This window comes from Amblyomma maculatum, chromosome 9, assembly GCF_055883805.1.
Source record: "Amblyomma maculatum isolate TAMU_Amacu chromosome 9, ASM5588380v1, whole genome shotgun sequence".
In the NCBI taxonomy this organism is placed as follows: domain Eukaryota; kingdom Metazoa; phylum Arthropoda; class Arachnida; order Ixodida; family Ixodidae; genus Amblyomma; species Amblyomma maculatum.
This window is the reverse complement of record NC_139352.1, coordinates 67129654-67143643: the sequence shown is the minus strand read 5'-3', so window position 1 is coordinate 67143643 and position 13990 is coordinate 67129654. Positions and strand designations below refer to the sequence as shown.

Sequence of the window (13990 nt, the reverse complement as noted above, 5' to 3'; positions counted from 1 at the left end):
TCTTTTTGTAGCTGCGTGTTCTAAGGCACCCTGATCTAGCTTCAAAAAGTAGGGCACTGCCTCTTGAGTTATCAAAGAAAGCTTCTTTCCTGATCTGCCTTTTCCACATTTGGTATAATTCCACACTCCGTTTCTTTTCCATCAAATTTATCCAATTTTTACATTCTGTGTTTTTCACCTGTTGCTTAACGCTCTTTATTTCTCCGTCCTTGTGACCAGCATACTTACTAGTTAGTTTCTTAGTTCTTTTCCTCCATTATGAGTCAACGCCTTTTAGGTATAGGTATTTAAATACTTTAGCTGCCCATCTGTTACTGTCCAATTTCCTCAGGCGTTCCTCATATAATATTTTACTCTGAGCTTCCCGTACTTTGATAGATGTCCCAGCTCATGCCTCCCTGTACCGCCTCATTTTTGTTTTCCGTGGGCACCTAGTGCTAATCGTCCCACGGCGCTATGATGTATTTCTAATGTCGAATGTACCTCTGATTTTAGGCACAAAACCACATTTCTGAAAGTAATTACGGACACCATAATTCCTTTCCATATACCCCTCAAAATCTAATACCTGTTGTATCTCCCCAATGCCCTAAGCTTCATTATCCCGACATTTCTTCGCCCATTGGGCTTAAGTGATTGCTCATGCTTTCCAATGTATGCCAATCCTTCATTTACCCATACCCCGAGATATTTATATTCTGCTACTCTGGGTATTTCATGGCCTTGTATTTTAAGACCCTGATCAGTTGAGCCGTTGAAAATAATCAGACCCGACGTAACTGCGCTAGAACTGAAGCATAGAGCGTCCTCTCCGTCTCCGCAATACTTAGAGTTTGCAATTCTTCCAGTTTCTCAGCTAGCAGCACAATATCGTCTGCATACATCAAACCGGCAGACGCTGCTCTACCACCTTTCCACCTAATCTATATGACAAGTTAAAACCTAGGTTACCTTCTTGTATCCTCCGTTCCAGGTTTATCATATAAAGCATGAATAGCACCGGTGATAGAGGACAGTCTTGTCTTAATCCTTTGCATACCTTGACAGCTTCCGTACTTCTTATCCCTTCCCATGTAATTTCAATTTTGTTATCCCGGTATATTTCCTGTAGGAACTCTGTTATCTCATAACAGACACCTTCTTCTTATATGTTCTACAGGAGTTCCCTGTTTACGTTGTCGTACGGCCCGTTTATGTTCAGGAAGGTCAAATACAAATGTCTATTTTCCACTCTAGATATTTCGAGGCATTGGGTAAGAACGAACAGGCTATCATCTAAGCGCCTACCATTTCTAAAGCCGTTCTGAAGTTCTCTGAGTATCTTGTTACTTTCTACCCACGCTTTCTTCTTTCCGTGCGCTCGCAGCACCATCTGGCAGGATGTCACACCTCTAGGCCGGTCTCCTAAAAAAAAACAAAACAAAACGTACCACTGGGAATTGAGCCTCCATCCCCCGACTCCCTAGAGAGCGCTTTACCAACTGCGCCACGCCCGGGATCGTTAGTAGCGCATCTGAATTCTACTCTAGCGTGAGAATGACAGTGCTGACTATAGGCTAGTCAGCGGCGCACTTAACTAGTTCTAATTAGTCATTAGCTGTGGCACAGTGGTTACGGCGCTCGACTACTGTTCCCAAGGATGCGGAATCGAATCCCGGCCTCGGCAGCAGCTTTTCGATAGAGGCGAAAAGCAAGGAGCCCGTGTGCTCTGCGATTTCGTGCACGTTAAAGAACCCCAGGTGGTCGAAATTTCCGAAGTCCTCCACTACGGCGTCTCCCATAGCCTGAGTCGCTTTGGGACGTTAAACCCCATGAACCAAACCAAAATTAAATAATAACAGAGGAGACTGTGACTATGACGTCTTCAGCCGGTGAGGTCACGACTCTGCATTAAATTCCAAGACATCGAGTCTCCCACATTGTGGCTAGGAAGCAGGGGCACACCACAGGGATCGGTTCTCTCCCCATTCCTTTTCAACGTGGCGATGAGGGGTCACCCAAAAGCGCTGAGCAACATTAAGGGGCTCAGATTTACATGTACGCGGACGACATCAATCTCTGGATAAACCAGGGCTGGTGATGCGAGCATAGAGAGACGACTGCAGGCAGCGGCAGACACATAGTGGACTACGCGGCTAGGAGGTGGCTTTCGTGCTCCCCGCAGAAATCAGAACTACTAGTCTACAATCCAAAATCGTTGAGGTGCAAGCAAATCGGAGAATTCGATATCAAAGTGAAAGGAATGTCCGTACCAAAGGTTGATCAAATAAGAATCCTAGGGCTCTACGTTCAATAGAATGGATACAACGACGGAATACTAAAGAAACTGGAAGGCTACGCACACAAGTCCTACGAATTCAGGAGAATAACATTGGAAGAGCCGAGGCTTAAAAGAAAGGAGCTTGATCAGACTTATGCAAGTATATGTCATAAGGCGCATAGGCTACTCTACGCCGTATTTAAACTTTAGAGCAGAAGAAAAAAAAATTAGAATCACTCATTAGACTATGCATAAAGATGGCCCTGGGCCTACCAATGAGTACATCCACAGAGATGCTGCTCGCTATAGGGGTACACAATACGTGGGAAGAAATAGCAGAAGCAATCCGAGTGTCGCAACTCTAAAGGCTTAGCCAGACAACAAAGGGAAGCTATTTTAAATATGGTAGTCCTGCAGACAGACAGAGGGATGCAACAAAAGTCGAGCATCCCACAGATATACCGAGATAAGCTAACCATATCCCCTTTTCCTCGACACATGCACCCCATATACAACGAGGAAAGGCGGCAAAAGGGAGAAGCACCACTCAAAAAGCGCTTCGAGCCACTAGACAGCAAGGCAGTTGCATACGTTGATGCGGCGAGTGGGAAGTCGGGTGCGGCGGTAGCCTCGGTAGTCGACGGCCGAGGCACCCCAATAGCGACAGCCACTATCAGAAGCCGCAACTCCGAAATAGCTGAAGATCTTGCGATTGCGCTCGCTTGCGTAGGAATGGAAGCAGAATTCATAATTAGTGAAAACAAAACAGCCATCTGCAATTACGCAAAGGGCAGGATCGCACCAGAAGCGGTGCGAATCCTGATCGGAAAACAGCTGAATAGAAAAGCCAGCTTAATATGGACTCCAGCGCACGCGCCTGTTCCTGGTAACGAGGCGGCACACGAGTTAGCCCGAGATCTCTACTTCCGGGTAACCGTGGAGCCTGCCTGATTGCCAGAACATAGACGAACGTCTATTAAATTACACAGAAATAGTCGAAAATTATAGACAAAGCAGAAAACTGGTGCCACCACCAGATAAGCGTCTGAGCAATAAAGAGGCGCTCGCATGGCGGCGTCTACAGGCAGGGAATTACATCCATCCGGTCTGGGCCTATCACGTCCAGAAAGATGAGCGACAGAACGATAAATGCAAGCAATGTGGGGAGAGAGGGACCCTCAACCATGTAATTTCGGAATGCGCTAGCTTTTCAGGGGCTGAGACAAAAATACTTAGTAGAGAAGCCTGGGAAACCCTTCTGCGGAGCGAGCACCCAACTCTTCAGAAGCAAGCCATCCGCCTGGCAGAAGAGGCCGCAAAGAACCAAGACCTCTTTGCCTGCCTCGAATCGCGGAGGTCCCGGCCCCCGTCCCCTAGGCCTGCGTGCCGGGGGTGGGGAGTAGGGGGCCTCTGGTGGAAATAAAAGTTGTTCACACACACGCGCGCGCGCGCGCACACACACACACACACACACACACACACACACACACACACACACACACACACACACACACACACACACACACACACACACACACACACACACACACACACACACACACACACACACACACACACACACACACACACACACACACACACACACACACACACACACACACACACACACACACACACACACACACACACACACACACACACACACACACACACACACACACACAACGTATACGCTGCTACGAGTAAAGTGAGTGACATTCTGCTAGTGCATTGAGCTGTCAAGTGGTGACGAATTTCGAGAATGCTCCAAGCACTGTCTAAATTTTGATTAATATCGAGGAATTAATTTATTAGTCAAAAATTAGTAATTGAACATTATTCAGGGATAATTGACAATTTGCCATAATTATTCATTACTAATTGATAATTAAACTAGTTGATTAGTCGCTTGATAATTAAATAGGCACAAACTAGTCGTTATTTACATTATTCAGTCATTTTTGATAATTAGATCATAAAATTGGCATTAATTACATTAATGCGCCATTAATTAGTAATCGATTATTAGCCAATGATAATTGATAATTATACATTAATGAAATTCATTAGTCAATAATTAGTGATTGATCTTTGATTAGCGTGTAGCCATATAAGGGGCGCATTCGCGCATACTGTGGTGGTGCTCAGTGATTGGTCGAGACCTCCATGACGTCATCCTGTCTCGATCAATCAGAGCCGCTGCAAAAGCGGGAGACTGTTCACGACGGTATGAGCCGTCAAAGACTTTTGCCTTAAAAGGCACAGTATCTATCACAATCCTCGGCGGGCAAAAGAACTGATTGATTTATAGGAAGGAAAAAGGTGCGGTAACTGTCTCACTTGTTTTCTGTGGAGACCTCAACCACACCGTAAGGGAAGGGAGGCTAAGGCTGATAAAACTTTATTCACAATAAGTGGGAGGGATAGGGGAAGTCAGCTAGCGTGCCGCAGGCCATGGAGAGTTTTGGCAACGCCGGCCCATTCGACGGCCTTGAACTGAATGCCAGGGTGGAGGGTGGGAGTGAAAGTGGAAAGAGATGTCGTAGTGGAGGGCTACGAAGTAATTTCGACCACCTGGGGATCTTTAACGCGCGCTGACATTGCACAGCACGCGGCTTGTTGCGGCCTCTTCCGCCAGATGCGATAGCGCTAGCTTGCGTAGGAACGGAAGCCAAGTGCATAATTAGCGACAGCAAACTGCCATCCAAAATTTTGGAAAGGGGAGGATACCGCCGTAGGCAGCCAGAATCGTCACCCAAAGAACTCTGAACAGAAAAATTCAGTTAATTTGGACATCCGCTCACGCTGCCGTCCTTGTTAACGAAGCGGCTCACGAGCTAGCCCGAGCTCTCTACTTCCGGGTAGCCGTCGAGCCCTCCGAACACTGGGTATACGACGAACGTCTGCAAAATAACGGGGAAATCATCGACCATTATAAATTGGGACTAGACAAGTACCCCCGCCAGATGTTAGCCTAAACTCGGTCTGAGTTTTTCACGCGCTACCAGACTTTAGGGACAATGATCTGTGCAAACACTGTGGGGCGAGAGGAACCCTCGACCACATAATTTGGGAGTGCCCACATCTCCAGGGATAGGGAAATATATAACAAGTAAAGAAGCCTGGGATACCCTGCTGCGAAGCGGGGACGCTACTAGGTCGGCGGATGGTGACGTCACCAGAAGGCGTATACCTTAAGTAGTATTGGTTGGCCCCGCCGGGCGTCCTCATGCGTTCGTGCGGCGCCTTTCATTTGGCTCTTTTTCGAACGCCATACCACACAGCAAACAGAAGCACATGGAGTGCAGCAGCCATCAGCGGCATTTCTAATTGCTTTATAGGAAAGAAAAGGCGCGGTACCTGCTGATTCTTCGGGTGCAACTGGACCGAGCCACAAGGCAAATGAAGAAGTTGGGAGTGAAAGAAGAAATAAAGAGGTGCTGTAGTGGAGGACCACGGGTCACTGCGCTATAAAAGGGCCATTTGTTTAACCTACACCAGCCACACCAGTGTAAGAAAACTACAATAGATTTTTGCTGCACTGGTGTAGCTGGTGTAGGTTAAACAAATGGCCCTTCACCTCATTGCACTTTATTGGTCCAAAGTGCCCCTTAGAATTTTTTCTTGATTCAACAATATACTCCAAAAAAGGTCTCAGCTTGGGTTTTTTAATTCATTCAGAAATCATTCTGTAAATAAGCCCATGCCCGCGCTCGGAAGGCTTCAGCGATCAGATGCGGCTGGTGGCAGATCATGGTCTTCCAGCCCGCTGTCTCCACCACATCCGTGGCATGCGTGTTTATGAAGTTGATAGCATGTGCCTTCAGTCGGGCGGCACCGTGCTTGTCTGCCAAAATGAGCATGTCCACAGCAGTCTCGATAGACATGTGTAAACACAGGGCCTCTTCGCACATGACTTTTAACCGCTCCAAGGCAAACTTATCTGCAGCGACCAGCAGGCCACCAGCTACTTTTTCGAGGTTCGGTGCCCGGCCCGTGTAGATGAAACGCACCATTTCAGCCAAAAGATCGTGGTCTATGTCAGTGATCTCCACCCAATTTGCCTGCTCTTGCGTCTCGTGCTGGAACATGGCCGCAAAAACAGGAGAGCGAGCGGCAAGAATAGCCTTGTGGGCATAGAGCTCCCGGCCGTTGACACTGAGGATAACATCAGTGAATCTCTGGCTTTGGAACAGCTGCCCGAAGTCATACGACAGCTGGCTCTCAGGGACGTTCAACAGGGTGGTGCTGTTCTGCCCAGAGATGTTCACTGATTCCGCAGCAACACTCACTTCACAGTATAGTGTGAGCCTGTCATCAGGTAAAAGCCCGTTGGCCTTGTCGAGCAAGACTTCTCTTCTAATGAACCTCTTAAATCCCCAGTTCTTGCCTCGAACAAAGCGGTAAGCCTTTTGACTGTCTATGGTCACGGCCTCTTCACGCTGAGCGTTGATAATGGATACCTTGAACTTGGCATGAACCTCAGCTTTGTTGCAGCGCACAAGCAGCAGGTACACGGAGAGGTAGTCCTTGCTTCCCTCGTCCACGCCGTTGGGGTTCACCCTTAGGCACCAGTTTAGCCTATCGTGGACCCTCGCAGAAAATGTCGAGCTTTTCAGCACTTCCCCCATGTCTTCCCGGCAGAAGCTGAAGTTTTCTATGGTCCACATGTAGCAAACTCTGATGACATTAACATTAGTGTAGCACCAGTTCTCAGCCAAGGGCGTGTTGATCTCAGCGTGAGGAGGGTTAGTGGGCTGGCGGGGAATGGCCATGCTGTTAGACGACCTCGGCAGGCCTCAGCGCAAGGAGCTGTCGTCAGGCGCCCCTACGAGGGTAGGTCCACTCTCCTCCACCCGAGCCTGTGGCAAACAGTGGTCTGTAAGAAGAGCCGCGGAGCTGGACGGCGACACCGGGAGCGGAGGCAGCAGGACGCACGCCTCAGCCGTGGACACGTTGGGGTTGATCGCAACAGGTGGGCCACGTCACGGGTGCAGGACCTACCTCCGAAGGATTTCTCCAAAACACCGAACAATATGTGCGTGTGCTGCAGAAACGGATAAATGCACAGCGGCTGCACTCTCCTTCAACAAGATCTTTCACTGCTGCGGTCCCGCGTCAAATCACCAGCGGCGACTCCTGAGTTGCACTATCTGTAAGGCGTAAATCACACAGACGGCAGCACACAGTCCAACAGCTCAAACCAGAGACCACACCGGTATTACAGAACTGCATTACAGTGCTGTAGAATATTCTAGAGCACTGTAACTGCATTCACTTCGCGTTCAGTTCGGAACGCTCTGTGATTGGTTGGAAGCACTTCCGCTCAAAGCCTCCCAGAACGTGCCGTGACGTAAAAGCTTTCAGTTCTGGGGCTTTGAGCGGAAGTGCTTCCAACCAATCACTTCGCGTTCCGAAACTGAATGCAAACTGAACACAGTTCATTCAAGCGCTTCAGACATTAGATAGCAGATATCGGGGCTGACAAAGATCTTTTCCTTTCTTTTGTATATAAATAAAATGACCACTACCACCACCACCACCTACCGCCCCGGGCACATCACATACACAGCGCGCTCGCGTGAGGAAGGGAATGAGCGAATAAAAAAAATTGGGCTATAACGAGACAGCGTTTCACACACACGAGCAATGTTTTCTTAACTGTGTACATTTTTTATATTTATTTTCTCACAGTCTGTCGGGCGAGGACGTCACTGCTAAGCTCGGAGGTCACTTCTTGGTTGGTTTGTGGGGTTTAACGTTCCAAAGCAACTAAGGCTATGAGAGACGCCGTAGTGGAGGACTCCGGAAATTTCGACCACCTGGGGTTTTTTAACGTGCACTGACATCGCACAGCACACGGGCGCCTGAGGCCACTTCTTGAAATTTGACGCGCTCCAGTGCGCATTCAGCGGAACTTGCTCTTTGCTTTCAGTGCAACGCTGTGGAGACTTCGACGTTAAATACCCAATAGCGTTTCAGACACACGGAGGATATTTTGAAGCGAAAAGATTCTCTATGAGGGTTGTTTTTGTGGCTGTAGGAAGAAGGAAAAGAAAATACATGGTCCTGCTACTGGCTCTGTAGCTGAGCCACCTTCGCGGCCTCGTGAGAATAGAAAATAGGGAAGAAAAAAGAGGGACAGAGCGCGCCGCAAAAGCCGTCGTCCACTACCTAAGCGGCGGCGGGTGCAATGACGGCCTACAACAAATAAAAATTCGGTGGCTGGCCAGCCCCCGCCGCAAGCGGCGTTGACCTACCGTCCCAGCCGCAGGGCCAGGAACAACCAACCTTCACCTGTATTGGTCAGAGTCGAGCTTCGCGTATGCCGAATGTCGTATGCAGTATGCGGTATGTTGTTGTTAAGAACGTTATTTTTCCACCGATGTAGGAGGCCCCCTACTCGCCGCCCCCGGCACGCAGGCCTATGGGACGGAGGGCGGGGCCTCCGCGACTAAAGACAGGCAAAGCGACAGTGTTTCTTCGCGGCTTCAGCCGCCAGGCGGATAGCTTGCTGCTGGTTGGCGGGGGACTCCCTCCGCAGTAGCAGGTCCCAGGCTTCTCTACTATTTATGTTTTCCTTGGCGCCATGGGAATCAAGGCATTGCCAGATTATATGATCCAGAGTACTCCTTTCTCCGCAGGTTTCACGTTTATCGTCCGCCTTTTCCTCCACTTGCGTGTGGAAAAGCAAGACGGGACTTGGAAAATTTCCAGCTTGCAGGCGCCGCCAAGCGAAGGCCTCCTTGTTATTTAGCGTTCGGTCCGGTGGTGGCAGGGACCTTCTGCTAAGTCTGTAGTGTTCTAAGATTTCTTGATACGTTTGCAACCTCTCGTCCATCCCATCGCAATCAGGCGGCTCTACGGCTTCCCGGAAGTAGGGAGCTCGGGCTAGCTCGTGCGCCGCCTCGTTGCCGGGGATGGAGTCGTGCGCGGGGCTCCAAATAATTCGAATCCTTCTTTCAAGTTTTCCTTTCTCTGAAATTTTGGCTGCCTGCTTCGAGGCCCTTCCTTTTCCAAAGTTCCAGACAGCTGTTTTGCTGTCACTAATAACTATGCTGGCTTCCGTTCCAACGCAAGCGAGCGCTATTGCAACTTCTTCAGCCGTGTCTACATTTCGGCTTCTAACGGACGCGGCGGCGGCTTTTACGCCGCGGCCGTTGACGACCGCAGCCACAGCCGCCCACGACTTCCCGCTAGCCGCGCGTCCACGTAGGCGACCTCCCCCGGCTTCATTTTCGCCGCTTTCGTTGCGAGCGTCTCGGCCCTCTTTTGTCTCCTCTCCTTGTGCGTAGGGTGCATGTTTTTAGGTAGGGGGGGGGGACACTATTATATATTCGCGACACTTTCGTGGAATGTCCACTTTGTCGCTTGTTCCTTTATCTGACTGCAGTCCCATCCAGCCGAGGATGGTTCTGCCCGTGGTGGTTCTGCTCAATCTTTGTGCACGCCCATTTCGAGGAGGCGTTCAGTCGAGGTCGAGATGGGTAGTCCAAGAGTACTCTTCGCGCATCGTCTGATGAGTGCGTCTATTCTCAGCATTTCGTCTGATCTGATGCTTAGGAATGGTGTGGCGTAACATATACGGCTAGTGATGTAAGCCTGCATTAGTTTCAGGAGGCTTCTTTCCTTAAGGCCCCGACCCTAGAGTGCGATCCTCCTGAACAGACCCGTGACTTGCGTGGCGTACGCGTTCAGTTTCTTTACCGTTGTATCGTTGTACCCACCTGCTTGTAGAAACAGCCCCAGGATCCTAATTTGTTCGACTTTCGGCACTGTTTGGCCGTCTACTGTTACGCTGATGCTTATCTGGCGTTTGCACCCGAGCTCTTTCGGATTGTAGATAAACAGTTCCGGTTTTTGTGAAGAGCACGAGAGGCCCCTTTCGGCAGCGTAGGACACCACGGTGTCCGCCGCCGCTTGCAAGCACTCCTCGATGCTCGCGTCACTCCTCTGGGTGGCCCACAGGTTGACGTCGTCCGCTTAGATCCTGAATTTCAAGTTTTCCACCTTTCTCAGTTCTGCCTGGAGGTTTCGCATGGCAAAATTAAAGAGGAACGGGGACAGAACCGAACCCTGTGGCGTACCCCTGCTTCCTAGTTTGACGGTGGAGGATTCAATGTCCTGAATCCGAAATGTTTCTATAAATACGTATTTTTAAGTTCGGTGTTCTGTCTTGCGGCGTTTCTGTTTTATTTTCATGTAGTTTTCCTGACTTACCTAGTGCTTTTTTGTAGTCTAATTATTTCTCCATTGATTCTTTATTCACTGTGTGGGCGTGACTTTCTCTGCTGTGAAATGCCGTCATATGCAGGGGCAGCCGCCCCGTCAAGCTGCTCTTCGAAGCAGCTTCATAGCGGCTGCTCCTTCCCTTTCCTTGTAGTAAAGGAAAAAATAAAGTATTATTATTGTAAGAGGGCGTTTATTGACGTTCAGGTGGAGAGCTGTGAGGAGAGGACCTTGCAACGGCGAGCCCAGCGTACTTCTTCTTTGTCTTCGTCGCACAACACACTGGTGCATGTCGATGGCTGAAGTGCTGACTATCACAGTACATTTTCCCCCGGGTAAAAAAAGGAGCCATCCTGGCGACTTATGGCGCGGAAAGCACAGCGGGGTCATAGAATGGCTTCAACCGGTTCACGTGAACTGTTTCACGACCACGTCGACGCAAGTCCGCAGAGGGCGTGACGGGCTCAACTACGTAGTTGACTGCAGATGTTTGCTGGAGGATCCTATATGGCCCGTGGTAGCGAGCAAGAAACTTCTTTGAAAGGCCAGGGGTTGTGGAGGGCACCCAGAGCCACACCGGAGAGTTCGTTCGCCGGTATCACGGAGGTATTTTTGTTGCCACTGATTTTCTGTTGTGAGAAAGCGGGCGAGCTGACGGCATTCTTCTGCGTACATGACGGCATCGGATAGCGGGGAAGATTCGGAAACGTCAGGGCGGTAGGGAAAAAGTGTGTCCATGGTACAGGGTGGCTCGCGCCCGTAAAGGAGAAAGAATGGAGAGAATCCAGTAGTGGTCTGTGTCGCCGTGTTATATGCGTAAGTAACAAATGGTAGAACTTGGTCCCAATTGGAATGGTCGGTGTTCACGTACATAGCCAGGATGTCACCGAGAGTGCGGTTGAAACGTTCTGTCAGTCCATTCGTCTGAGGGTGGTACGAGGTAGCGGTGCGGTGTATGATGCGGCATTCTTTCAGGAGAGCCTCAGGAGCGTCTGATAAGAAAACGCGACCGCGGTCACTGAGCAGTTCGCGAGGGACACCATGGCGAAGAACCAGGTTTTTCAGAATAAAGGCTGCCACGTCGCGTGCGGAAGCAGAGGGCAATGATGATGTCTCAGTGTAGCGGGTCAGATGATCCACTGCCGCGATAATCCAGCGCTTGCCAGCTGAAGTTGTAGGAAGGGGACCGTATAGATCTATGCCGACACGATCAAACGGACGGGCAGGACAGGGCAACGGCTGCAACGAAGCAGGAGACTTGAGAGCAGTTTTTCGGCGTTGGCAAGACTGGCAAGAGCGGACAAAATGGCGGACAAAGCGGTACATTCCACGCCAGAAGGAGCGTAGACGCAAGCGCGTGTAGGTTTTCAACACTCCGCCGTGGGCGCACTGGGGATCAGTATGGAAAGCAGCACAAATTTCGGCGCGGAGATTACGGGGGATGACTAAAAGCCACTTCCTTCCGTCGTGAAGATAATTGCAGCGATAGAGCAGCCCATCACGAATTGAAAAATGGTGAGCTTGGCGGGCAAGCGTCCTAGACAAACGACCTGGAGAGTGACTTGAGAGAAAGTCCAGAAGTGTAGATATCCACGGGTCGCTCCGCTGTTCCGTGGCCATGTCGATAGTGGCAAGCGAAGACGAATCGTAGGCGCAGATCTCATCAGACAACGAAGATGGAGGCAGCGGTGAGCGCGAAAGAGCGTCCGCGTCAGTATGCTTGAGGCCTGAGCGATATATGACACAAATGTCATACTCTTGGAGGCGAAGAGCCCAGCGAGCAAGGTGGCCGGACGGCTCCTTGAGGGACGCCAGCCAGCACAGAGCGTGATGATCAGTGACCGCATAAGATGGTCGGCCATAGACATACGGACGGAATTTGCCGATGGCCCAAATAATGGCCAAGCATTCTCTTTCCGTCACAGAATAATTGGACTCTGCCTTGGTCAAGGTGCGGCTTGCGTACGCCACCACATAGTCTCGGATACCAGGTTTGCGTTGGGTGAGAACGGCGCCTATCCCAATACCGCTAGCTTCAGTGTGAATCTCAGTTGGCGCATTCGGGTCGAAGTGGCGGAGGATGGGAGGCGAAACCAAAAGACGGCGTAAAGTGTTGAAGGCGTCATCACAAGCAGGTGTCCATGCGGAGAGGTCGGAGCTACCGGAGAGGAGCTGGATGAGAGGAGCAATAATAGAGGCGAAATTTAAGATGAAGCGGCGAAAGTAGGAGCACAGGCCGATGAAACTTCGTAGCTGCTTCAGTGATTTTGGGCGTGGGAATTCGGCAACTGCACGAAGTTTGGTGGGATCGGGAAGAATGCCATCCTTAGAAACGACATGGCCTAGAATAGTTAGTCGGCGAGCAGCAAAGCGGCACTTCTTCAGATTCAGTTGGAGGCCGGCGGTAGCGAGACAAGTGAGAACGTCCTTCAGTCGGAGCAGGTGAGATTGAAAATCGGTAGAAAAGACTACGATATCATCGAGATAGCAAAGACAGGTTCGCCACTTGAATCCACGAAGCACAGTGTCCATGAGGCGTTCAAATGTGGCCGGGGCGTTGCAAAGCCCAAAGGGCATGATGTTGAATTCGTATAATCCATCTGGTGTGATGAAGGCAGTTTTAGAGCGGTCAGCGTCATCCATTGGCACCTGCCAGTAGCCAGATCGTAAATCCAACGAGGAGAAAAACTCGGCGCCCTGCATCCAGTCCAGTGCGTCATCGATGCGTGGCAGAGGATAGACGTCCTTGCGCGTGATCTTGTTGAGCCGGCGGTAGTCGACACAAAACCGGAAGGAGCCATCTTTCTTAGGTGCCAACACAACTGGAGACGCCCAGGGACTGTGGGATGGCCGAATGACACCCCGACGGAGCATGTCGTCCACATGATCAGCAATTACTTGGCGCTCCGAAGCCGACACGCGATAGGGGCGCTGGCGCAAAGGTGCAGTGTTACCGGTGTCGATGGTGTGCTCTACGACAGACGTGCGGCCCAAGTCAGTTTGAGGAAAGTCGAATGAAGAAGCGAAGTTCTGCAAGAGGGCGACAAGTTGATCACGTTGCGCAAGTGGAAGATCAGCATCAATAGCATGTTGGAAAACCTCGGAGGGCGTCGAAGCGGTCGCAACATCGCAAGAGCACAGACTAACGTCGAAGGAGGGGGTTGAGTCAGCAAGAGTGGTGATATGACTGGGATCAAGCTCTTCAAGACGTCCAATGCATTCGCCACGGAGCAGGACTGCTGGGCAAGAAAATGGGTTCGAGGCGTAAAGTGCACTCTTGCCGTCTTGAATTTCGAGAACTGCGAACGGAAAAAGGAGGCAGGGATGACGGGAGGTGGCTTCGGAAGGTGTAAAAATCGCAGTCAAAGGAGGTACCCACTCACAAGACAGTGGTACGAGGGCAGCAGAGAACGGAGGAATGTCGGTGTCATAGGCGACGAGAAGTTTTGCAGTGCGGGGAGGGGTATCACAGAAGGGGGCATCACAGAGGGGGGCGAAGGC

At 50.4% G+C, this 13990-nt stretch overlaps 2 pseudogenes; one reads left to right on the top strand and one right to left on the bottom strand.

Moving 5' to 3' along the window:
- The first annotated feature begins 2517 nt into the window (after nt 1-2517).
- LOC146179289 (uncharacterized) lies at nt 2518-5275 on the top strand (annotated as a pseudogene).
- Nucleotides 5276-5937: 662 nt separating this feature from the next.
- Nucleotides 5938-7050, bottom strand: LOC146179288 (protein roadkill pseudogene; annotated as a pseudogene).
- Between the last annotated feature and the right edge of the window lie 6940 nt (nt 7051-13990).